Here is a 27,819-nt window from a genome sequence, read left to right as displayed (position 1 = left end):
AACGAAAGTTCGTAAATTAGGCTGCGACATCATTACACGACCAAAGCTTTCAGACAAGCGATCGATTGGCCCGATATAGGAGCAAAACAATCGATTCATTCAATTAGTAATCTGACGCGTCGACTTAATAATTATTCAAGCAATACTTCTTTAGGAAATGTCGATTTAATTTTAATTTCTTTATTGTCTCAGTCAGAGACTCTTAATTTTTCCAACGCCATTGATATCTTGTTATATAGATGTGGTTTGCAATATATGAAAAAGATTTCTATAACGATAAAATTATTGTAAAAATCAATGCAAAAAATTAATATTAATCACAAGAGATATTTTGTAATTAATCTGAATATAATAGGTGTCGAAGTATCGCAAACATCTAAACCGCTTCTACGGCTCAGCCGTTACAAAAATAATCATTGGATCGCACGCAGCGCGCAATTTTACACGTTAGTGAATCCGACACTTTGATCAACATCATGGAATTGGCCGTGTGCGCATTTATGGTGCAAAACGATACCTTTGTATCGATCACGTCATCGCGCATTATTTCAGATGGCTAACGCATAACACGTATCGTATCCGCAGTACATAAGAAATTTAGCGAACTAGTAACGCTGTAATAATTAAATCGGAATCGAATATTATGCGAATGACTATACAAGATAATGATTTATAAATAATTCTGGTATTTTAAAACAAAATATATATAAATTTTGTGAGAATGAAAATTATTACTATTGCTCAATATCTAAGAATTTAATCGCAGGGCTTGGCTGCGCGGTGTAAGATAAAAATATGATTAACATAGAAATGTTTTTCGTGATTTTTACATGGAATACGATAATAGCAGTCATGCATATTTTATGGTGGCAAATGCTTTCTACAACCGGCCTTAATGCAACGAGTGTACTGTTTCGCACTGCACATACAATAGATAACTTGTTTAATCACCTGACAACCAGCATGATTACTGTATTCGCACTCGCAACTATTTTCACGCGTACTTTAATCGATATTTTTCACTAATGTTATCAGGCGACGAACGAAAAAAATATAGCTAGCAGGTTCGACGCAGTGCGTTCTGTCCAAAGCTTTTTCTAGTGCGAGGAAGACATTTAGAGCGAAAGGACACGCTCGAATGCTTGATTAATAGCTATTTGCACAGACGTCAGCCGACATTGTCGCAATTTTGAGCGTAGGTCGATAAAATCGATTTTACGATCGAAATCATGGTGCGTAATCTCATTTGACATTTGCGTTTCAATTAATAATCGATGAAGCGGAATTCCGAAGAGATTTGTGTCCACATCCGTAAATTTATAGCTGATTATTGCATTTGCAGTCGACCCGGCGAGCTGAGAAACCGCTACGTTTCGCTTAGAAATTTATCAGGATTTCCCTCCCACTCCTAAATCTAAATCGCCAACATCTTGGCATCTCGAGACGTCGTATAAATCGTCCTCATCCCTTTTCTGCGTTTGTCTACTCGACTCGCATTCGTTCATGTAAAGCTGAGATTATGAAGAGAAATCGAACGTTTCCCTAAGACGTACATCATGATATGAGAAATGTTCGCTGTTTAGAAAAAAAAAAAAACACTAATCGGTGATTTTCAAATCAAACGATTGCAAAATCTCGGAATACTCGATCCTGCGTCGCGTTATCTCAAAGAAATAATTTTTTTAACCGCGTCGATCAACTTCTCGCGTTACGCTAACTTTATTGCCTGTCGCGATATTAATCACCAGCCTTCGACTGCAGCCATTATTTGCATATCGATAGGCCGTGCACGCTGTTCCAATATATTCCTGGAAAATTAGTTGGTTTTTCATTCATGCAACTATTGACAGAGATTTAGTGTCGCGATTGTATTGATTTGCTCTTTCCGTGATCATTAAGTATTTATGCGGCAATTACTTTCCGTGCCTGCGAGATATCAGACATTTGCATCATCTTTCGAACGGAAATATAATCGATAGATAATACAATGTTAGTGTAATAGCTGAAACGTGATTTCATTAAACACGATAATTTTTATAGGTTTGGAATAAAATCTCTATTGAATATAAAGTAGCATCGATTAACATAGAATTTCTGCTGTTTAATTTTAAAAACGGAAGTTTTTACAACTACATTTTTATATTTGGAAATCCAACTGTATGCTTATATATTATATACCGACGTACGTAATATTGAAAGTCAAAGAGGACAGTTATTCACCAGGTTCTACACTTTTTTTTTCGTGAATCGGTCGATCAAATTAAACTGCTTAACCATGTAAATTTGGCAGGTGCACCCACGAGCCGTTGCGCCGTTCTGCACCATAGACCTGCCCCCTCCGGGTGAAAGTCCGTGGATTTCGCCATTATTCTTTCGCGAGGGCCAAAATTACGGACAGTGTGAATCAAATGAGGCGGTAATGCCGGAACGCACATAGCCGCCAGCTACGACATTCGGTGACTTATTGCGGGATGCTAATCGACGTAGGATGTGTAGGTGGTCCCACGCCGTGCAAAAGCGAACGCGAGAAGAAACAGGAGAAAAAATTAAAAAATGTTATGAAAATTCACGAATCCATAAGCAACGCGCATTTTTACGATAATTTTTTTCGTAATCCGAAAACGTTTTAAATGTTATCTTATCAAAACGACAAACATAACAAACGCCTCTTGCACCAGCTGTCGCTGACTCGTGTGTAAAAATAGTAGAAGCGTTTCGCGCGATACAGACGGGTATTTACTAGGAAAAAAATTTATGCGGTTGTTACGACGATTGATGATAACGAATAGCGTAAACGAGCGCTCCGCAGCTTCGAGCGTAAACTGTCGTATCTCCGGTTACACGCGCGAAGATAGGAAGTGCGCGCATAATTTAGCATCGGATACAAACCAGCGAGGATCGGATAAGCAGCCGGTATTTGCTAATTACGCGTCGATCAAGTCCCGCATGTACTTCTAATTGATGCAGTTCGCGGACGGGATACACGCTAATAAAGCACGTCCCGTCAATTACGAAAAGCGACACTATGACGCGCGTGGCTAATGAGCTCTTAGTCATCCGCGCGACTCGCGTGATCGCGAATGGGCATTATCGCGCGGATTTCGTGAAGATAATCGTAAACGAGGTCCATCATCCGCTCACTCGGCACATCGGTCTCTTTGCTCGGCGTTAATCGAACGGTACTCCCCGCGCTCGCGCGCGGACGATTAATGTCCCGGCCGTCCTCACTCGCTTCTCGGTGATCAGAAACTTTTTTCGAGGAAACAGGACGATCATGTATCAGCAGTCAGAATTTTTCCGCGCGCAGATAACGATCGTGCGCCGGTAATTAGAATTTTTGTTGAGCTCGGATAAGAATCGTGGCCGGGCGATCGGAATTTTTACCAAGATCGAGCGGCGATCGTGCGCGTCGGATTAAATCCACCATGTTCGAGTAACACAAATCCGACCTGTAAACTGCCGCCACCATAATGCAAGTAGGTAGCTTTAATAAATTGTAGAAATCGATTTGTACGGAGGAAGAATATCTCTCCGGCGGCGGTGAGAGCGCGGGATAAATCAAGCCTACGTGAAACTGTAACGTGAAATTTTCACGTAGTCAGACTTAGATTTTACGCCCGATCCGATCGTTTCACGGTTATTCAGGTCGCTATTTATTATTTATTTATCCGCGACCGGCGATAAATCACGCCAATTGATTCTTCGTGGCAGCTACGCCAGCTGGCCATTGTTCTCCCGTTGCGGCGAGCGCACGCACACACGAACGCGGTAATGGCAGTTTAAATGTCAGTGTAAATATTCATCGCGTACGCTGCAAAATGGTCGCGTTGGGTTTCCGTTATTTATGCTGCTACGGCTGTCGCGCGCTACGGAGGACCATGTTCTCAAATATCCGTCTGGTTCCCCGCGTTTCTATCGAGGTGGACGGTGGCGCCTTTATGCCCGCGTTAAAATTTTATTGTCGCCCTGACCCGCGCGGTCCGTATATCACAAGTGGGCGTAAGGCGACATCGTTACTTATAAAATCGTCGATTGTCATTCGCAGGACACGTTGTCGCGAGTGCGCCCTCGCATCCGATTGCGAAGTGAACTTTGTAGGAGATAATAAGAATCTCATAAACGAGGGTGTTATACGCGACTGAACGGCGTCTAAGAAGTTACACATGTCGTGTCGTATATTAAATTCGCCTTTTTTCGCGCTTATTCTATCATATCCTATGATTTACCGTTCGGATTATCCTACATTTAGGTCAACTGCATATTATCTTTTATTTCTCTTTTTATGTCTATCATTAACTGTTTTGATATCGTATGTCACAGAGTGTTGCTTGACTTCAAGATGAATTATCGATATGAACGGTAATCCTGACCGTTTTAAACGAACGTAATTGTACTTTGCATAGGCTACATTTATAAATAAAAAAAAATAACAGTTTTATATTTATTTTAGCGTACTTTCGTTTCGATATCAATAAGAGTACAATATATCATCTCCACGCAACAACCTTACACGCGATAGCAATTTGTTTTATTGTCGTCGGGGATCGCGAAAGATCCCAATGAGGCGTGCCGAAACGCTACATTGTGCCGCGCGCGTTGCATTCAGTCGCATTTACGACGCCACTTATCGTAAGTGCTGTATAAACGAGCCGTAAGATTTCGATCGCGCTACGGCTACCAAGTAATTCCGCGTCGTTTATAGTTCTGATAGGGACCCCATGTCTCCGATGACGTATTTACGAACGCTTGTCCAATTTATTAAATATATATAGAAATGATTGAACGTGTATTCATCCGAGATACGCGAATAATCATGTAAATTGTGATGACGGAAAAATGATACGAAATGTCAGACCCGATAAACACATTTGATATGTTCATCGTCGTCAAATCATTCGTCGGTATTTCCGCGATAGCAAAATCAGGCTTCGGAACGAAACGGCAAACGCGGCCGTTTCTAATGGAGTGACCTCTTGTTGCGTTTTAACCAGCGATTTACAACGTAAAATCTTGGTATGCTAACGACGGAGCCTGGAAAATGTCAAGTGGTGCTTTTCAAAAGTCGTAAAAAGTGTCTCTTTATCGGTCTGCTTTATAGGCGAGACATAAATAATCGCGCACATGCTAAAACAAACGTAAAGCTGCGTAGAGAAATCAGGAATTTTCCCCGTGCGAAGGACGCGATGGGGGAAGAGATCGTAAAGCGTTGATAAATATAATATTATAACGAGAAACAATCGAAATATTCCAAAATAAAAATTGAAGAATAACACAATAGAGTAAATAACGAGAATTTATATATCAAATATATTTAATAATTTGTTGCAAAAGTGCAATTTTTCTAACTTAATTTTTCGTCATATGTCTGTCCATTGAAAAATTTATTAATAATTCTTGTCGACAAAATTGTGCATTGAGGACGTTCAATAAGAAGCTTTGCACACACATATTTGTAGTCATGTCTTTTTATATTTTGCTGCATAAATCAAAAGTATTATTGTGCAAAAATTATAAGAGTTTCTGATATTAATTCTAATATAAAATTGAAAATAATATAGCAATTATTATTGTCATTTTCTGTAAAAAATCTCACCGTATACTTTATAATTAGCAATTACATAAAAATGCAAATTAAGAATGCAATATTCATAAATAATGTGATGTAAAGAAGAAAGTTGTATACAGCTTTTTTCCGCAAAAGCTAAGGATACTTTCCAGTAAAATATCCACCAGGATATCGTTATGCTACAAGGAACACGTAACAAATAGCGCCTGCCGACGCATAATGACAACCCCTCGCGAGAATGAGACTCGTAAATTTACCGCGAACGTCTTTATAATAATCACTTTGCAGGTAGAAGCGCGTCGCGGTTTCGTCCGCTAATCGCTGTTTAATTTGCGCCTCTCACAACGGTACACGCTGACGGCAAAATCACGCATGGTTTGCCGCAAAAATTCATGTTAAACCCCGCACGAGCGAGTCGAAACATCCCATCGTCGATTACATTAGAACGAAACACCGCAATCACGATAAAATTTAAAACAATCGCAAAGGAATAAATTTCTTAAAAAATAGATTTTTATTTTTAAGTATATTTTGGATACCGAGATCACGTGTGTGCAGTGAACGGTAATTCAAATCCAAGGAGGAAACCATAGCCGGTTTGCGCCGAACACGGATGCGTTCATCGAAGTATGATATTGCAAAAATACCGCGATAACGGCCCTTCCTGTGCGATTACCGTTATGAATTATGATGTTAACGCGATGTTAAACGTCAGACAGTCAGATAACCGCAGTTCTCATGCATTGTGAAATTACGCATATAATTTATGTACGTTTACATATACAATACATATGATGTTTAAAATGCATAATTCATTTATTCGCGAACAGATTAACAATCAAATTTAATAACGACGTACTTATGTCATTTCACAATCGCGCAGTTGTCCACTCTGTCAGACGGCTCGTTTGACCATGGCCCATCTTCGGCAAACAATTAATAATTAAGTTTCGCGAAACATTTCCGCGTAGGACCGACTGGAAATTCAAACTCGTCTCGTTTGCTAATATCTCTCTCGCGATCGCGACGTGATTGAGTTATGTAAATGACGTGTATGCGATACGTCGTCGTAGAGACGAATATGTTAGCGGTTTACACCAGTATGACATAACAGTGAATTACAATCGCGGGAGAAAAAGAAAGAGAGAGAGAGAGAGAGAGAGAAGCAGTTCTTGTTTTTGCGTGAGACGCATAATGACCGCTAATAATATCTCCGCGAGCGATCGGCGTATCGTTGTGTCCAATTAACCGCGCTAAGTTATGATAACGTCTGCATCTCTTAACCGCGAAAATGTCCGCGTCGTAATTCACGCCTACGAGAGAGTTGCGGTTCCGGCGTTGCGGGACGTATCGAGAACGGGCATCATCGATCGGTGCCGCTTAAGAACCCGATACGCGTTATCTCGTGCAGTTTTTTCGCTGTAAGATAAATACACGTTTAATGAGAGAAAAATCTGTAATATATAGCTATCAAAAGCCGCGTTACTCTAAATCCTCCATCCAGTTTACGATCATCTGACGGAATATGTTACATGGTGCCAATATTCAAGGTGTACTTGTACGTAAATCTCCATGCTAATCAGGCGATTAGAACGTTATGGAATATAACGCTAAATTATGTATAGGCGATTAGTGAGTCCCCGTTTGATTTTGACACAGATTCCATCCGAACTATGCGAACACAACGACTTTGAATTCCTACGAAATCCCGTCGGGACTCCACAAAACGTGAAGAGAAAGTGTCCACAAACGGAAATGATAATACTCGCAGTACATGTCACTCGTCTCCTCTCGCATTGAGTACTCGGTGCTTAAATTTGAATACGCCGGCGTGTCATCGAAGTGCTTCGCCGTCACTCGGTGACGCGCTCCTTCCAGCACGGTATTTCACTATTGTATTTCTCTAGCACCAATGTCGCGAATACTTCACCGGTTTATTTTTCACCCGAATATTTTCGTTCTCGAAAGGGCGAGGATGCGCGTGGCTCGTATCTTTTGTCGAACTGAAGTGATGGTACAACGTTTCGTCCCGGCATCTCTCGGAACACTCAGCGAATCATTTGCAATTATGTCGTTCGGCGTGTCAAATGCTAATCGCCATCGAAGTTTGTGATTCTTTCTCGACTTTGTTTATTTTATTTCTGGAACACTAAATATTCCAAAACACATACGTGATCGCTCAGAGATATTCGTAAATTGATAAAAGTAAATAATATTACACCGTAAGTGGACGTAAAATAAATGCAAACGTTCGGTTAAAATAATTGATAATATATGAGTCGAAAGCTACATAACTTTCGCGCATATGATACCAACGTCGAGATTAGACTCGGACATCGCGCCGTTGACGAGTAGATCATAGGATTTCAGCAAGGACGGCGCGAGATGATATATTGCTTCTCAAAATAACGAAACTTCAAACGCGCCGAACGCACAGATTCGTCGGTGTTTCCCACACATAAAAAATAAAGTTTCCAAATAAAGAAGAGCGCTAGACATAATATATATTCGAATTTACGTGATATATTTTTGTTGATTAATCTAAGGGAAAAAAAAAACAAAGAAATTAAGAGAACGCTACGAGATCCAGTTATCGACTCAAAGGCAGCTTTTTTTTTTGGAGAAGCCGTGAAAATATCTGTAGCACCACATCTCACGGTTTGTCGTTAGTAATGACGCGTCTAAACCGAAACTTGTTTACGCGATGCGCTCGCTCGGCGTGATTCATTCCTCGGAACGATCATTCAGGGTGAAGCGTGCAAATCGCCGCATACCTCGCGTACGCTTGTCGGCTTAAAGCGTTAAGGCGGATAAGCAGCCGCGACGAAAACGTCCCGGGATTTCGCGCGAGACGGTGAGACGGACAGATACGTCGGACTGTCACGCGCGGCACGCGGCATGACTAATTAATCCCGAGCCCTACAAAGGGCTATTTCGGTCGATCGGCCGAGCGATCGATTTAAGGACGTCGGCTAGCTGCGATGTTTGCGAGCGTTCCGTCGCGAATCGCCGGGAAAAGCCGGCCAGGGCGATCTCAATCGCGTCTCCGCGAGCGCTGCAGCCGGTCGATCCACCTCGTAGGTAAATTTATCTCATTAATTGCGTCGCGATCGACCAATCGACGGGTCCGCGCCGCGCCATTGGTCCGTCCCGCGACGTGTGCCGGTAACGGTAGGTGAATGGTACCGTAAGGCCGATCTGTCCGGTTCGCGATGTCGATAATCGGCTTTTTGATCGGATCGTCGGCAGTTTCATCAAGGACGAGCCGACGCTTCGGTGTTGTGACGTGCTTTCGCAACTTTCTTTCGATTGCCGCGAGGAGCAGAGAGCGGCGGAATTTTTTTTATAATATTTTTAACATCCGCGAGAAAGATAAAAGTTAAAAACGTGAACGATAAATGCTAGTAATAAACACAACAGGTAAGTGCACTTATCGGACGTGATAACTGATTTCCTCGTTTTCCGGTTGATGTAACAGATTATCGGGGGAAAAATACCGTCAACAATCACATGCCTCGGAACATCTGACAAGATTAGTAACCTCGCGGATATGGCAAATAACGCACGCTTAAGAAACGCAAGAACCTTGCAGATAAGCTTGGAAAAAATCGCCAGCTGATATCCGTGATAGGCGATCGATAGGGGACCATGCCGCACTTTCCTCGATAACACAAACACGAATATACATCTTCGATTTTGCGTCCGTCTCCGCGAATTTCCGAGAAGCTTTATCAGACAAGCTGTTATGGAGCATTCCGCAGATAAAAGACAGCCGCTTCCCTTCTCTTCGAACTTTCTTCGTCCTCCCGGCAGGACGCGGCGCCCACGTGGGCGTCGCGAAAGAATACAGGTGCGAACGTCTCTATTAAACCTTCCGTTGCTTAGCCACACGTGGGATCGCGAATATTCCCTCGGAGAGAAACAGCGAGGAGGCGCATACCGACGACGTGGGCTTGACGCGCGTCTCCATCGACGTCGCGTTTATCATCGCGTCCGCAAGATTGATGTTCCTTTCGAGCGACAGACGTTTCGAAGCATCGACGGCGCGAAGCGAATAATGGTTGTGCGAGCGACGCTAACGAGAATTTCCATCGGCTACTTTGGGGGCGAATATTCTCGACGTATTGTCAGGCCGCCTCTCGCGTGCATCTCTCACAAAGCGTGATCGCGCTTCGCGCCCAAACAGCGCCGGCCGAAAATAGTCATTATTTGTACGACGACAGTCGACGAACGCGCGGAGTCCCTTTTCCCGCTTTCCCGTTTCTACACCGCGTTAACCACCACCCTTGGAGACGCCACGGCGGATCTGCTACGTTTCAAATGTCCCGACAGTATCTCCGGCCGCATCCGCGACTATAAACACGAACGGAAATACACTCCACTCTCTGCGCGGCGGTTGCCCATTCAGACAGCGCGCAGTGGTTAGTTTCATTCACAGCTACCCCCACCCCCGTTTAATACGCCCGCGTGTTTTCGGGCGTGCGGACGGACGTAGCTAAACAAACCATACTGTACTTCAGGTCCAATTACTTGAAATCCAATTGAGCGGCGACGAATTCGCGCCTCACGCAAACGGAAAAAAAATCAAAATGTGGAGATATAATTTTACGATAAAATTGAACGAGAAGCAAATTTCATTGTCAAGGCGAAAAATCTCGTGCGATCTGCATTGTCATCGTGTCGTTTAATCGAAGACCGAGGATGATGTTCTTATTGGCGCCCTGTGTGACTTGCAACGATAAAATATCCCCGCTCGAAAAAACACGACGTGTGCTCGAGTGGCCGATTATAACGCGAACGATCGAGTGGAGATTGCAACGCCGATCGTTGATTGCCTCAGATGACTTCGTTATCTTTACACAAGTAATGATGATTTATATACATACTATTCGCTTCTCCTCTTAAAAACGAAACTCGGACACAATATCGCGCAACAATACCGGCGAGATATTTCGAGAATTTCCACGAAAACAATATATAACTGCTGAGCGAGTAGATAAAACCGAGCTTGAAACGCGTACACATTTTTCTCGCGGTGCACCTGCGTCTGATTATATCATACTGATATCTAACGTAATCTCCGCGTTAAACGACCATAATAATAGCGGATTAACGGGATCCGCGAGTGAATCGGGTTGTAAATTAAAAAGCTCGGCCGCTTTGCTCGCTTCGACTCGCGTCGACGCGGTATTGTACGTATCCGCATACGTCTGCTTTACATAAAGGGTAATTCCGGTTTGCAGCTGAGACGGAGCGAGTGTCACTGCTCGCGTGAACGGGGTAAAAATCTCTCTCAATGCCGCTATTGAGATGTGGCAACGCGCGAGAAAATACGTCGGTCATCGTGATTCTTGCTCACACCGGAGTCGACGTTCGGACACGCGCGAGAGCGCATGTCGGATATGCACCTCATTGAACCTGTAACGCCGTTCGCTCGTCTCTCCCGCGGGGGCATCGCGCGTAGACGTCGCGTCGTTGAAGAAGAGAACTAATCGGCGCGCATGCAAGGCGGACTAGCTGCGCGCCTCCTCGACGTCGCGCAAAACCAATAGTAAAACGCAGCTTAATAAATCGCCGTCATTTGCGTCGCGGACAGCAGCGATTAATAAAGTCATCTCGCGAAGCGCAGAAGCGGCGAATAGCCTAAGAAGTTGCTTTATTACGAACGCAAGAATTCGGCGGGATGAAAAAAAAATACGAAAAGAATTTTTCCACATTGAAAGGTCGTAATTATACGATGACGTTGGAAATGTAGCAAACACGATGCCGTCACACGAAGGAGAAGGACGTAAAAATGTTACCTCAAGGTAAGCGATTTTACCTCGCTTCGTGAGGCGCAGGTGGAAAGAAGTAAGGGAGTGGGAGCTGAACGCTCAGGGGGTTAATAAATCGACGGTCGCGCGCGCCGTGCAATCAAATTCGCTACGATCGATCTCCGGCAATCTACGCGTACGCGAAATCGAGAAGAGAGCGGGGCGGAAGAAGGGGTCCGGGAAGCTGCCGAAATTACAGCCATTATCGCGATAGAGGTGAGAACCGGCCGATGTTTGCTTAACCCGATCGAAAATCGACAAGAGGTCGAGCGCGATCTTTTACCTCCCCCCCTGATGTACCGATTCCGAGGGGGAAAAAGAGTTAAAGAGCAGCGAGAGGAGCGTCATCCCGAAAAATGGGCGGACTGCGCCGCTTAAGCCGCGAGTTAACGGGGCGTATCCCGCGAAACGGTGAAACCACGATTTATGATCTCACTTCGTCTGTACAGGGTGACTCTGTTGGATCATGCTCTCTTTTTGCTTCGTTAAATAAATATTATATGAATAATTAATAAAAGCAGCATTAAAAAGACGATAGGTTCGATATAGTTCCTGTATGAAAAAGTATTACCTATCAAAAATGTCGTATCGACTATTATTGAAAAAAAACACGATTACTGAGAGACACCTTGTATGTCGCTCTGTATCTTCTCATCTTCCTTTCGCAGCTTTCCCTCTTGCTTGCTCGCTCCTTTCATCTTCACTCGACGCACGTGGATTTATTATTTCTCGCAATGGTATTACACGGCGATCATCGTCGAAATGCAGGCAATGGAGCACTGTGCGTGCAGTTAAGGTTGAATGTCTTCCTCAAATTGTTTGCATTGCGCGCGGCCGACGACGTCGAGATAAAGCCTCTCTCTTCGCGCGCACTGCGAACGCAAACCGCACGCGTCCGCAAGGATATCGCGTTCGCGTTTTTTCCTCCCCCCTTTTTTTTATCGTCAGCCTAAGACTGCTTAAGAGTCGTTACGCTTGCAGCCTCGTTCCTGGCTTGTATATTTAATTATGTTAATTCCGATACGCGGTGCGAAAAATTAACGGCGCCGTTCGGTAAGCGGTCTATTAACAAATCATCCTGTCAACAATCCTGTAAATCGCGCGCGAAGAATAATTATCGCGGAATATTTTCACTCGCCCGTGAGAATAAATCTAGATTAATCGCTCTGCTCCGCTTTTAATTTATCCGCGATAATTACAACATCATTAAGGGAATTGCAGCGCGTTGAATTCATATGTCGAATTCATGCGTCGCGATCGAAGTCAAATCTACAAACGCTTTCGACATTTTGCGATAGGTAATACTCGAAATATCGTGCGTAATTTCTTAAGGACACTTACCAGAACGACCAGGGATTCCTGCGTGGCTGTGGCGCAAAATCCGGTCGAAGTGCTGCGTCTTGAATTTCCACAATAGCAGCACGGACGTTAAGTTCTCTTCAATGTCCAGCGAGTCTTTGTGGGGATCCACAGTTTTTCAGAATCGTAGATCTTGAGCGAGGATCCGATATGACGATGTTTGCGAGCGGCTCGTGTGAAGCAAAAATGAGCAAACCGCTGCACAAATTAGCCGACGGAACTTCTCGAGAGGTTATTGTCAACGTGTTTACTTTCCGAGATTTAAGCAAATGACGGACGCCGTAAAATGTCACGTAATCTTTTCTTCAATGTTCGAAAAAAAAATTGATGGAAAAATTCATTCGCTTTGAGCACTAAGAACTTTCGTCGAATTCTTAACGTTTTCAATGTTTTACTCGAAAACCGCACACTATTCACTTTCGATGTAAATCAACTGAAAATACTCTATGTTGCGTCGATGCGATGTCCTCCGGCGGAACGCACGATTATCGCGTGGCCGCTTCGCCGAGTTTCCAGGAAGATCGCTGACGGGCTTCCGCGAACTTTCTCGGCTCGCATGGATCACGAAAAGACCGAGCCGGGTCCCGGGACGAATTTCAAAGGCGACGCGCAACAGAGCGTCTTCGCACGGCACGCTTACAACACACTCGAGAATGTATAAACACGAACAAACGCGTTGACACGGGCGCGCTTCTTCAGTTCCGAGTAACTCGAAGATCGCGGTCACGAAGCACTCGTTTCTCACCGCATTAACGAGAGGGGGGAGGAAGATCGCGGGTGAAGGAAGCGCAACAGGCGGATTATCGTGGAGTGTAAACGCGCACCGCTTCTTGCTCGTTCTCGCCTCTAGTCGCCGTTCCTCCGCGCGCCGAGAGAAGCGCGAGACGCATAATTTGCGCGCATTACCGCCGAGATATACGATGATCCCGAGAGGCCGATCGGACTATACGTTACTTCCTTCCGATCGCGTCTTGGAAATGCTGCCCTCCGGCTCCGCGCGCTGAAGGGAGAGGCCTGAATCTTGTCTTTTCGTAATTATTCCTCTCCGTGAATGAGGAATCGCTCCGTGCGCTATCTCGACGACGATAAAATAGCAATTGACGAACGCGCTACGTCGATGCCCGACGTGTCGTTGGCACAGCACCGCGTCGAGAGATGATCGATGATGTTGAATTGCGCCAAGTGCCGCTGGCCGTCATTGTCAATCGGGATTCAGCCGTCATCGACCGTCTTTAAGTCGTTTTTTTTCTTCGAATTTGCGTCGAAAATTTTTCCCACGTCTTTCCGTCGGATATCTATTTCGTGATAGCCGGTTGTGCCGAGTCGGAGAAATGTGTCCTTATGTGATAACAGGATTTTCTTGAACGCGCGATCGGCTCGACGAAATTGCCGATAATGGACGCGTGTCTGGCGGCGTTTTCTCGCTTTTCCCTTTTTCCCTCGGTCGCGTGGAAAGAGACAGCAACCGCAGGCGCCGGTGCTCACTTCCTCCCGCGAAAAAATCACTTCTCAAACGGTCCCGTCGGCGCCGGTTTATGTAACCATGCCAAAGAGTACTCGCGTCGCGTGTTCCTCGCGATGTCGCGACTCGATTGCAGCGATGCGTTGACGCAATGCGTACACATGAGAGATTCTTCGCGGTCACGTCCTGCTTTTGTGCCTCTTTTTTCGAAGTCAAAACGTAAGGCTGATACCTCGAAACGATCAACGCGACAACGCGATAATCATACCGATAAAAGCATCAGCACGGCACTTTACAAGTACAACAAGCTGTCCACTCGGATTTCGATAATCAAGAACCGCACTATCCTTTTGTTTTTGTCCTTGGCAGTCCTTGCACTAAATACGCGGCACTTTTGCAAAACTTCACCTCATCAGTGGAAAATTACTGCGACTCTCTACCGAATAACGAATCATCGACTGGTGCGAACCAATTCCGAACCCCGTGAAACTCGTCCTCGAAATGGCGAGAAGCGAGAATGGTGTTCACGCGGAAATCAGGATTAGCACTGACTCGCTCCGTCGGAAGCGGCACGGCAATAGCGGCGGTGCCGGTACCGCCTGGTCCTCCCGCTGCGTGCGCTGCAACGACTTCTCGGGGTGCGAGTGTCTCGGCCGGGATGAAAGTCGGCTACGATCGCAAGTGATTGTCTTTTACCGATATATTTTTCAGACGCGCAACAGACTCTCTTTACGAGTCCGGCGAGGAAACAGATAAATGTCCAATCCGTGACAATTTTTCGTAGCGAAGCGATTGCGGGAAAGCGATCCCGTACTTTGACCGTGCGATTATTCGATCCGAGCCAACGACGATTGCCAGGGACTTTCGATCGACGTTCCTTCGACGCGATAATCCTCCGTGCCAAGTGTTAGATCCGCAACGTTCAACGGGACGTGTCGCCTGTTGCTCAGCTCGGGGTGGGCCGCTCGTTCCCGCTCGCGCGGGGATGGCGACTCGGCGAACGACGATGTGTACTCCTGCGATCGTGACCAGGTCGGCGGGACGATGCATGGCCATACGGCGACAACACCACCGTGAGAGCACCGACGACGACCGTCGCTGACTGGCCGAGGCGGCGCAGCGCGAACGAGAGCGAGCTGTGTTGCGTGGCTTGCGCGCGTTGCGAGTGCGATGTGCGCTGTCCGTGCTCTCTCGCCGGTCCGCCGTACGATACGAACGCATCAGCATCGGTCTGTTCCTCACCACCGCCACCACCACCACCACCAGACGGGAACCCCAAAGCCCGGCACGTCGCACGCTCCCACTCTCCCCGCGCGCGGCACACTTCCCCACCATCGTCGCATCGTCAGGATGCCAGCATCCCCGACGGCAGGCTCCCGCCGACATGCGAATAACAGGCGAATTTTTCGGCCGGTTCCTGCGACGCGCGCTGTCTACCCTCCCGAAGCGATATTTTTCTCGCGCGAAAGCGCAATGCGATGTTAATACTTGGCGATTCCTCAAACAGCATGAATCAATCATAATTCAATATAATTATTATGTAAATGATTCGATTGCACAATTTCGCGAAATTTGAGTATATTCAATTTTTATTCCGAGCGATGATTCGACAAAACACTGCAAGTCAAGTTCACTTTATCGTCGCGAGACGGTACACTTGTTGAATATTTATTTGCTCTTATCTATGCTACAATAGCGAACATTTCCAAGCGAGCAGTAATCTGAGTTTTATCACGCTATGCTTGCTATGCATGCGCATGTACATGAAATATCATTTGTCGATGAGTGGAATCGAAATGATAAATTTATGTAAAATCATGTTCTTCCACGACAAGCACTTATGCTAAATAATACACGATTAACGTAAAATATAAGAACACATACTTGTCCATGATAACGCTATTTTTGCAGCTTCGGTATGTATTGTCATTATTTTTACCCAATATATCGCAAATGTTACTACAACTGTAAACATAACGCGGTTTTTCCCCGAAATCGCAAGACCACAAGGTTCCCCACGGAGGCTTGTTTTCGAACCAATGCCTGGCGTGTTATTTTTTAAACGCAGACTCCTAATTCTCGCACCGCCACTGAATTAATACCGCACATCGATTATCTGCGATAACATCGCCGCTCGCACCTTCGAATCCGCCATTCGCGTCGACAATATTTCGTCACGAAAACGAAACTCACGACACCCCAACGCGATTTCGTGGTCCTCCCGGGCGCGAAACCGCCAGGTTCGACGCGCTCCGATCGAGCGGCCTGGATGCACCTGCGGATGAACGACGCATAACACCCAGGACCCCGTGCATAAAACACTCCCCCCACTCTTCGCGCGGTGGTGAGACGACGTCAGACCAATCTCCGGCCACGCGAACCGTCTTAAACTACTTATTTCTTCGCGAGTCGCTTATCTCGATCCTGAAACGGAGATCGACGTACGAACGCGCCTTACGCGCTCGCTCCCTCTCGCTCGCGCTAAAAATACCGCGAAAGATTGCTACGTAGAGGCACGCAAATTACCACCTGCGCTTAATTGCGGCGAAATTACGCGGGATTTAATTTTCGTTAAACTCGACCCGCGCGTTTAGTTGGCGTCTCGAAAGCTGATATTCGCCGGTGACCATTAAACGGTGTGCCTACTTGCGCAGAATGGATATACCAGTTAATGACGGGTCGAGGAATATTGTTAGATAATTAAACTGTTTCGCACGAACGTATTTATCTTTACGAGGAAAGTACTTGATGATGAAAGAAGCACGTTAATTGACGAAATCAATAAATAAAACTTTAGAGTTCGCAAATATCGAAGACATTATAATGATTAGCTATTATTCGTTTCCACTTACCTGCCTCTTTATTGCTTTAAGAGATTGGCATAATCTTTGCTAGCGCATCTATTAAAATTACAGCCGTGTTAAATCTTCACAAAAAGCGAAGGTACGTTCGCGCTTGAACAAACTGATTTACACTCATTTACTTGTGGAATTATGACGGCGTCTTTAACGCGAATAAAAAGTCACCGTGCGATGTTAAGCGTCGTCGATGCAGCGCTAAGTATCCGTTCGCGTTTGACGCCACGATGGCGCGAAGAAGGACATAACAAAATGAGTCGTAAAATATGACACAGCCCGTAGCGCTTCCCCTGTACATGCGCGCAATCGATCTCGCCGGGTATTACGGGGGGTTCTTATCTCATCTTTGGAACTCGTTTAAGACCCGTTTCGGCACCTTAGTTCTCGCGATTGCGTCCACTTCAATTACGGACGCTCTTGTTCCAAGAATGGACACGTCCGCCGTGGAATTTACGGGTCCTGCCAATTTTACTCCTGCGCTTTCGCCCCAAACAAAGCCGCAAAAGCGTCCTGATACAATGCCTAACGAGATGCGTATTATATTTTGCAAATATCCTTTTTCTAATAAGAAAAATAACTCTTAAAGGAATCAATATTTCTGTGTCAAACATATTTAAATGTACACAATGGGATGTTGTGCCACAGCTTTCGATTTAACCTGCAGGCATCTCCGCCGACGATTGAACGATCCCTGCATCGTGCGAAAGAGTGGCTCCGACGATCGAAAGCGAGGCTAGCCGCGATTCGTGACTTTCGCGTGTTAATTTGGCAGGGTTTGCGTGCCGCCTGTATACTTAGCCGCGTAGATAGGCATGCACTTAACACCTGTGAGTCCGCGCGACTCGCGATAAGTATACGCTGGCCGGCACCGGCCGCTCACGAGAATGGCGTGGTAGACGTGGGTATCTCATGCGAAAGAGAGAGGCGTGTATATATTCATTCCGGCGCAAAGCGGCGGCGGCAGGTTCCGCGCCCTAGGTTCGATGGGGTGTTAAGTTCACGAAGCACGTTGAGGCACCGGATGTTTCGTGATGCGTGCACGACCCTAGCTCGGCTGCTGCTGTGGCGAGCGCAAAGTTGTGAACATTAACGCGTACGTGTTGACGCTAAGCGAAGTGCGCGAGTCGAATTCCTCGCGATCTTGGAAACACGCGATACAAAAGCAACGCGAGTACCGGGCTCGACTCGAGCCGTCAATATATCCAATGTGCACGAGGTCTCGCGATCATATCAGACCTGTATTTTTAAAAGTTGCTTCAACACATACATTTCTTTTTAATTTGTGATTTGATAATATTACGCAGAATTTATTATATAATTTATGAAAACTTGACATGCTAATATTAATTTGAATAATTACGTTTGGCATTTTGAAATAAAAACAAAGTCAAATTAGAGTTAGTACTATAGAAATTAAATTTTAAAAACTTGGAATGAAAAATCATTATTAATATACGCAGTCTTGAAATTTAAAGAAACATCGGTAGCTGCGTGAAGCGTATTGATATGCGTTGCAACCGCATTCCGACCTGACGAAAATACGCGGTCATAGAAATTTTTGTTTCTCGGTCTTCGCCGAAAGTGTCGAGCCATGAATATTCAGGAAACGCACGATGATAACTGCATTTAACACTCCACGTACGAAGCATATCTTAGCAATGATAATGTCCATGTGCCATATCGTCTCATGACTCGAGATGTTTGTTGTTCGCGATGCTATCCGAGTGTAGATATTTTATTCGTGGCATCGATATTAAGTAGATAAAAGTATCGAGACTTTATTAAATTAAACATCTGTGTATCCAAGACGAACACCCGCGACGTGAACGCGAGATTTCGCTCTATCTCTCTCCCTCCTCGGCGCGATAAAATCCGACTCACGTACGACGGATCGATAAACTATCTGAGATCGCGCGCAGATGAACCGGATAAAAATCTACGTAAACAAATCCACATGCCGGTGAAATAATCGATCGATCGATACGTCGTCGCACACAACGCCATTGTTTACAATGATTATTGAATATCTTTAGCACGTTGCAACGTTGCCGATGGCTAGATGTGTTTAATAAATAGCGACGCACATTTAGAATGCAAGGAATTTGTCGCGCGATAAGATTCCTTTTTTTTCTTCACTGGGTTGCAAAAACAAGGGTGATTGATCGAGCGAGCGTCTGTTTGTGATCAAATCCTGCAGTTATGATAATTCTCATCGATAAAGTGCATCGACTTTTTCTCGTGTTTGCAAGATAGAGATGCTCTCGTATACATATCGATCTAAGAAACGATTTTATTAATTGCTGCCGATCTCGAACTAAGAATTAGAATGCAGTGTTCACTGCATATTAATGCGTCAGGAATATCGTATAGCGTGGACGATCTCTTACCTGTTCTTTGCCTATGCAAGGCACAAATTAAAATCGGAGATGATCGTTTTGATATGCCAATGAAAGGTTACGCTTACAACGTGAAATCTGATCGTTCGCGGCAGAACGAAAATATGCCGGCTGCAAACGTCATGATTAAAGATTTTAGCTGCCGCAGCGAGTGAAACACTATCAGCCTTAGGCGCATAGAGCCTTTTATAACGAAGAGATAATTTTATGAAAATATGTAGGATAAATTAGGGCTATTTCAAACACAGGGCAGTTTTGATCAAAATGAGTGGCGGAACTAAATTATATAATCGAAATTAATTAATCATTATTCATAAGTAAAATAGCATAGATTTCATCATTATTCGCAGTAAAATAGCATAGATTTCTATAACTTTGATCTACATAATTTTATTTATTTCACTAATTAATATCACGATTTTATTATAGTTATTATTAGCATCTATTAAAATCGTATATTTCTGTTTCTTTGTGATAATCATAAAAAATCTTAACGTCTACGTGAATAATAAACGAATGGATTCGAGGAATGTAACGGCGTTTAATTATATGACTCGACATTGGCTCTTATCGCGCTTCGAGTTTCAAGTTCGATCGCTACGCGATTGCATAGTCTTTCTACACGGCGCCTGCCTATTCTAACTGCAATCTTGCGGTCAGCATTCGCGGCTATGCAACAACTTATTATTGCCTCTGGTGCCGAGCGATTTCCTCGGCCTTCCGACAGACCGATGGAGGCGATGATGAGAGCATCGGGGCTAATTCGCGAAACGGTGTCGGATGCATCATAGAGCTCTCTCTCTTTCTCTCTCTCTCTCCCGATCTCCGAGGAAGAGTCACGCCCTCCTCGTTACCCCGGAGGGCCTGCCCTCCCTCTCTATCGTCCTCCCGGCGATAATATCTCGGCAAATACCGACCCGGAGAACCCTTTAGCATCGGCCAGGCTGCCGCCTGTGCGCGTAATGCCCTAAAATTAAACAGCCCACGGCGCCGGGGGCGACCTGCCCGTCACCCATCGTCGTGTCCGGTTCTCCTTGCCACGCTGACTGGTCCCCGTGTGATAAATAAAGATAATCCGAATGTCGAGGACACGGAGAAAGCGCCGCGTACACGATCTCGGATCTTTTCGATTTAATTCGAATAAAGGGCCGGGTAACTGTCGCTGTAATATAAATCTGCATTTTTCTTGGACAAAAATATTCTACTTATAGTATTAAATTATGCTGAAACATATCCAACAAAAAAATCATGTAATACGAAGCATCTGTAATTTTGACGCTCGCAATATATTTTTCTCCTTCAATTAAGACGTTCGCAGCGACAAGTGATCCCTTATTTTTCTCATCGCGCCGCTAAAAAGATGGCACCAAAGGAACCGCGTTAATAATGCCGAGCTGCATTCACAGACGAACCTCAGCTGCGGCGTATCGCGAGCAAACGAAGACGGAATTCAGCTGGCAGTTCGCGTGACGCTGTGCGTGGCGCCGGCGTCATGTAGAGGATGTCACGAATTTAGCGACGTCGACGGCGGTCGCCGCCAGCCGTGAACGCACTCACTTCGTCTCGTGCGTGCATCCTAATAGATCCACCGGCGCGTATGCAGATCAGTTCTTTGCATCAGAGACGATGCATTGCAATGCGCGATGTTGGCATAGTCGAGCGTGTAAAGCACGTGATGTCCGAGCAGGAAACATACGTTGAGATTCATCCGACGCGACACTCTCTCCGTTAGTCGCAATTTATGTTTGTTGTATTTTTATTCGTGAAGACGTATTAAAATTAAAAGCCGATTACGACGTACGATTATGCGAAATGTTGTCGCACGTCGTCTCTCGAGAGACGACATCAAGCGTGATCTGCGTATTAGGTAAAAATAAATCTCACGAGTCAGCTGCTCGCGATGGGACCGGCAGCCGTAAGCTCTTCGGCAATAATACGACAGAGAATAGCGAAGGCTAAACGCCCATCTAATAGAACGTCGGCGAAGAGCGGCAGTGACAGATTATTAGCCGGGGCATCTGCTAATGCAGATCTCCGTCGCTTTTAAAGTGAGAACCCGGGACCACCGTTTGTCCCGGCTGAAAATTTACACCTGAACCTTTCAGATAGCATCTCCGACGTATTGTCGCTTATTCGATATCCGATACGAGATCGCTTCTCGCTAGGGCCGTCGCTGTGTGCTCGAATTTATAGCGACGCATTATAACTCCGCCGTTCGACTAAAAAACTTTTACGTAGCAGAAAGAAGTTTAATAATGGAAAAATAATCATAACGCTTGGTGCAGTTTTTAAAATATTTTTTATATTTATCGAGAGATTATAAGATTTTTTTAAATCGCAACTGTAATCATTATTTCTTATCAGCAGTACGCGTCATGTTACACTTATTGAATGCGTAAAAACTTGTTTATAATTTTTCGTAAGCTGACTTTCAGATGAAGCAAAAGGGTTTAACTAAACGACTTTCGCGATTTTTCTTTCGCGTGTGAGGTTTCGGCGAGAGTTCAGCTACGCACCGGAACGGACCAGCGACATAAATCAGGATCATTAGGGAATTGGCCGCGCCTTTCACGATTCCTAAGTCGCTTCTTGTGGCCGTCATCGAGATTTACGCACCATAAAAATCTGTAACGCCGCGCGGTTACCCGTTTTTTCTTCGGCCGCTCTCGCTCAGTGCGACCGCCTCTTAAGCCGCGCGTATTGTAAATTATGAAGGGCAATCGGAGAGAAACGTCTTCTTCATCACCTTCGGTGACACGCCGAAAAAGAGTTATAGTGCAGGTTAACGGTGATTCTTAATTTTACGATCCGGTCGATTAGTGACGAAATGGACAAACTTCTCCCTGCATCGTCGTATTGTATTGTAATATATCGCTCAATTTTATCAGCTCGTAAATCGCGCAATTCAACCGTCGCGTGGGTGTGCCTGCGTACTGGAGCGGAATATCCGCACCCGTCTGTGAAGTGAACATGGCGCCTTGAATACGTCAGCCCTCTATAGTTAGCCCACACGGAGATCTAATTTTCGATAATAAAATTAGAGATGCAAAACTAATTTGGTTAATGTGTCCTGCAATTACGGCTTTCGAAATTTCGTCGAAACCAGTTTCCGTGACGGTTAACCGCTGATCGTAAAAACGATTGTCTGCACCGATACGGGGTTTAATCGCTTCAATTTTCAATTCTCGATTCTCTCTCTGTACAATGCATATTGACTTTTATTTTTATTATAATTGTTCTAGCGAAAAATACATATTTTTGTTATTTTTTTCTAATATTTATTGTCAGATAAAAAAGTGCAAAGATGTACGAAAATTGATATTGCGAAGATTTTTGTAACGCAATGCGTTAACTTCGATTTGCGTTCGCTCAAAGTCTGCGTTGCATCGAAATCGACTCGAGTTCACCTCTTGACTTTGATATCCGCGAAGTATAGACGTTACGATTAGATGCTGTTGAAGACAAAAAAAGCCATATACATACCAATTGCGATACATGCAAATCGCGAAAAAAAGCAGCAACTACGGTTTTTTTTTACGTACGTGCAACGACGGAACACATTAGTTTCGAGGACGTCCGGCGCCAGCGTCGTATAATATCGGTTTTTCCCGCACTTCGACGCTATAATACTTCGCCGGACAATGAAGTTGATGCAAATGATGAAACACTAAAGACGCATTCTCGGCTTCGTGACAGACATAACCGATGCCCTTTTCCTTCATTTTTTCGAATATTTTCGAGAAAACAACTTTAATCGTGGAATTAATTGATGCAAACATGCTAACTGCATTTATTTACTTGCGATTTTCAATGAAATACTGGACATATTATCGGTATTTATAAAGTAATTTTGTAATTATAGTTTAACGCTAAACAAATCGCTATTTCTCAGTTTCAAGAATCAATATTCTCAATTTTTCTCAAACTTGAATATTTTTTGTGAATAATTTATCACTAAGATATGAATAAATCTATCTAACATTTAATTTATCGATTAAGAAGCTAAAATTATGAAGCAAAACAACATCCGTTTTGAAATCATTTCATCGGACATTTTTCTATATCTCGGCACCCGACTGTTTAACCCTTTTCAAGACATTAATAAGTCGACCGAGACCGCGGTGCGTTCCTACCGTTGTGTCCGCTTTCGAGGCACGGGCATAAATTAATGGTACGTGGCACGCGTGTAACGGAGAACTTGTGTCGCGATCGGGGAGATTAGGAGGATTATAAGACGACCCGCCGCCACGTCCGATTTTCTCTGCCGTTCGATTTGGGAATGGAGGCGCGAGGCCCGGCATCGGCCGTACGTCTTCTCGCGCGTCGTCTCTCCGAAGAAATTCGGTTTTCTTTTTCCGCCGGCTCTCCGTCCAGCGCGCTGGGAATCTTAATGCGCGGATATAACGCCCGTGTCGCACGGATCCGCCGATAAATAACCCTTTTTAATACCGCATTCGCGCCACGTATTCCGGCTATCGCATTCGCGTGTGTCTACACGATCTACGTGCGACGCCGCGCTGATACGCAGGCGGATATCTCGTCACCTGTCGGCCTTTTCGGCGATCGCTTTTTTTCCCCCCGTCAAGCGCGAAGTAGATTATGTCGTCTTTTTTCATCGCATGTTAATTAACTAGATGTCTTTTTGTTGTTGTTTCAGGAATGTTTGACGCCACAAGCTGCCTCTCTTCGGACGTCCAATAAAGGTAAGTGTTAAATATTTATAGTTATCCAGAGGAAGTGTGAGTATGCTTCTCAAAACACTTCCTCATTCGGGCGGGAGACCGGAAATTAGACTCCAACGCGGAATGACTCAAGCCTCCTCCGCTTTTGGCGGATTCGAACCAATCGAGAGGCGGAGAGGCGAGTCGGACCTCCGGATGAATAATTGTTTACACGAGTTCGGGGCGGACGCGTTTAGCGTGTCGGGCGTGTTCTGTACAGTGTATCCATCGCGCCTACTCATCTGTATCCCCTAGGACGAAACTGTAACCGCTCAGTCTCGCGCACCGAGATGGCCGATAGCCTCTCGCCGGGTGCCGTTCTCGACGACGAGATCGTTCGGTACGTACGATTCTCTTCGGCGCCGTACGCAACGATACTCTAAGATGAATACACAAGGTGTATACTGAACCGGGTAACCGGATGTCCCTTCGGCTACAGATGCCGAAGACTGATTTATATAAAATTTCTATAAAGCGGTGTTATTCCCTTCTTACATCATCAAAGTTACAAAATTGAAGAATGAAAAATTTAAGAATTTCCAGCAAATTTATTCCATTAAAAAATTACACGCGTATTTTATTATGGAGATCTGTGTTTAGACTTGAAGCTTAAAACAGGATTCTCTGACGACTACGATGACGCGGTATCGTGTTTTCGACACATGGCGTTCATGAAAAATCATGGAACATTTACATTTGAGAACATGCGAATCGGGATGTGCGAATAGCGTCCCGATGATTCAGAGTATCGCGCGAAATGACGTCTGAGTGGGTGTCGGCTCGCGATTAACCGGATGATTCAAAGGAAATGTTTAACCCCTGCCGAGGGGTACTACATATAAACCGGTGAAGTTGTGTGTTTATAATAACGTTTTAATTATGCCATTAAGATTGTCATTGAGATAATTTTATAACGCCGTGTAATTGCAGCACTATCTCGGATAAATGTCTGCTTACAGAACTTAATAATGAATGGCTAGCTCCGTAATCGTGATATATGTATAACATATGACATGTAATCCCTGTTATCAAATAGAAATTCTTTTTCCGCACTTTTTTTATATTGCACCACGCGCGTTTACGCGTCTATGCTAAAACCCGTCTTCTATCGGACGATGTGTTTATGAAGCGCGAATAGCTATCTAGCGAGGGGATCGAGAAAAAGGAGCGAAAAAGGGCCGCGGACGCGTAAAGCCTCGATATCCACCTCTTCCACCGGCGTTGTAAACCCCGTGGTTTACAATAAGATGCCGGATAAGAGGCCGTGAAGTGGCCGCGTGAACGTATAATTTGCCGGCGTTTGTTTGTCCCGGTAATTAATGGTACACGGTACCCCATAACGTATCAGATTGTAAAAAGGCATCTCTTCTCTCCCCGGGCTCGAAATTACTCGCGTCTTGACAAAGTGGATTTCCACGAGGGGCTGCCTTCCGAAAGGGACACAAAGGTGCGAAGGATGAGCCGTGAAAGCCGGCTACCAAATCCCGGGCTCCCGTGGGAGTCGTAGGTATGCTGTGTGTGTCGATACTTCATACGACCATATAAGTTTACATAATTCCACCGTGGCGGTGGCCGTCGCCATAAACTTTACTGCTCCCGCATTAGTTTATCATCGGCCGTATCCCAATCGTAAAAACGTAATGAGGACAAAAAATGATTCGTCGATAGAAGTGTTGTACTCGATTTCACTAACATTCATTCACTAACGTTGTTTATAAAAATCAACATAAATAATTTTGATAGTAATTTTAATACGGCTAAATATTTTAGAGAGCCAATTATTTTAGAGATTGTTTTTGTTTATTTAGGAATTGGGAATTTAATTAGCGATTAGAAAACAGATCGATGAACTTGAACGTAGAAAACATGTTTTTTCTTTTTATGCTCGCGAGGACCACTTCAAATTTTAATCCGAAATTTCACGCGAGCTCCGATGCGTGCTTTTCTTTCGTAATGTCACCCGTCGATCGCCACGCGTCCACTCGTGAGAATGGAACGGAACGAATGTACAAAATGTACGGCCGCGTAATATCATGTCAAGACGCAGCTCGTTGTCGCGCTCGAAGGAGGGAAGACCAACGTTAGCGTGCGTCGTTTCTTGACTTTAACGTGATCGAGGGTCTCTCACGTTGACGTTCACCGCGGGGCTCGTCGCCCGGCGAAGAATGTTGCTGAACGTTAACAGATAGTTCATAGCGAGTCCCCGTATGTCTGACAACAATCTATTATTATCTATCGAGACGCCGAGATTCTCGGATAACCTTTACCTTAAAATGAAAAAATTACAGCCTCGTCGGCGGGTAAAAGCTGCTTGCGCACGAATCTGAAGAATTTTTCGGTGCCGCGTATTTTTTTGTCACCAATAAACTAAAATATTGATAAAAAGATACGTTATATTACGATGTCCCGATAAGTTTTATTTTTTATAATATCGTAATTTGTAGCAATCCTTTAAGATCGTGTCTGCACACGTGGCGATCGTTTTAGATATGCTTATCTATTTACATAAAATAAAAAGTGAAATATGCGTGTACACACACCACGTTTCACTTAATTCAATTAATGCCGCCGACCGTTAAATTTTTCACGCAGACGTAGAAAGCTGGCTTCTCTCTTTTACACCGCATCATAAATCGAACCGCTTGACGATAATTAAGTCGAAGATGGGCTAATTACTTTCACATTTTTTTCTCGATTTTAGCTTCCATTTACATAAATTACACGTAATGCAAATTCACGATGCTTGCGCAAAGATAGTCTGCAGCATTTCCTGCGTTAAGCGACTTAACTATTTGGCTAATCGTTAATATATCATGATCATATATCGCGTCTTACTTCCAACTACGCTATAAATATTGAGATGTCGCAAAGAAGATACATTCCGAATTCTTCTAAGGAACGATTATCGTTAGTAATAGATCGCTCCAGCAAGGTGTAGCGAAATACAACGCGTAAACTTTGAAACGGCTTATACGAGAGCGTTATACGTTACAGCATCACCGAAAAATTTGCTCAAATACGTCGCGGAATTCGCTGAAATAATACTCGTCAATGTACTCGGAAATTTAGTCGGTGTGATTATAGCTGCGTATACATGATGCGGGCCCACACATCAGACGGGCATTCAACGGAAAGTTAGCCCCGATCCACCGATCCGAGAACCGTAGTCACTGCCTCTTCGTGGTAGCTCACGCACGGGATACATAAAAACGTCAGTTCACCGAAGTGCATGCACTCTCTTATGCGCCCCCGGCTTAACGCTCTCAAAACAATGTTTCATGTTTAATGTATCAAACGTAACGTCAACTCAGCGAGAATGGGCGAAATATTTCGGATCGGCAGCAGCGGCGATACGAAGACTAACTTACTGCGTCGCGTGCGATTACTACTTTGTAATATGTATATAAAAATCATTGGTTATTCGAAATACACGCGTGAAATAATTTTTATTCGATGTTTATATCGAGCTTCAAGAAGATTCAAAGGCCCGACTTGTAATCCTTCCAAACAACATTTGGACATTACGGTCGGTTGCCTAATATAGACATATCTCGAATTTTGTTTCGGAATTCAAGATGACATTAACCGGCCCTAGTCAGAACGGTAGAGAATGTCGACGGTGTGTGCAAACAAGCGAATCCGCC

The 27,819-nt window shown here is 44.6% G+C and overlaps 1 protein-coding gene and 1 long non-coding RNA gene across 3 annotated transcripts in view; one reads left to right on the top strand and one right to left on the bottom strand.

Moving 5' to 3' along the window:
• Positions 1-15,439, bottom strand: part of LOC105669992 (uncharacterized) — a 61,995-nt gene extending 46,556 nt beyond the window's left edge. The window contains exon 1 of the mRNA XM_012363240.2: positions 12,721-15,439. The gene's annotated coding sequence lies outside the window, so the exon portion shown is untranslated. The remainder of the gene's footprint in view (positions 1-12,720) is intronic.
• The window catches only part of LOC105669996 (uncharacterized), a 100,949-nt gene that overhangs the window by 48,619 nt on the left and 24,511 nt on the right, over positions 1-27,819 (top strand). For both annotated transcript variants that reach the window (XR_001100352.2, XR_010891222.1), the window contains exon 7: positions 24,112-24,157. This is a non-coding gene — a long non-coding RNA (uncharacterized lncRNA). The remainder of the gene's footprint in view (positions 1-24,111; positions 24,158-27,819) is intronic.

Source organism: Linepithema humile, chromosome 7 (assembly GCF_040581485.1).
Source record: "Linepithema humile isolate Giens D197 chromosome 7, Lhum_UNIL_v1.0, whole genome shotgun sequence".
NCBI lineage: Eukaryota > Metazoa > Arthropoda > Insecta > Hymenoptera > Formicidae > Linepithema > Linepithema humile.
Note: the sequence above shows the minus strand (reverse complement) of the source record. Positions and strands in the feature narration are given on the sequence as shown.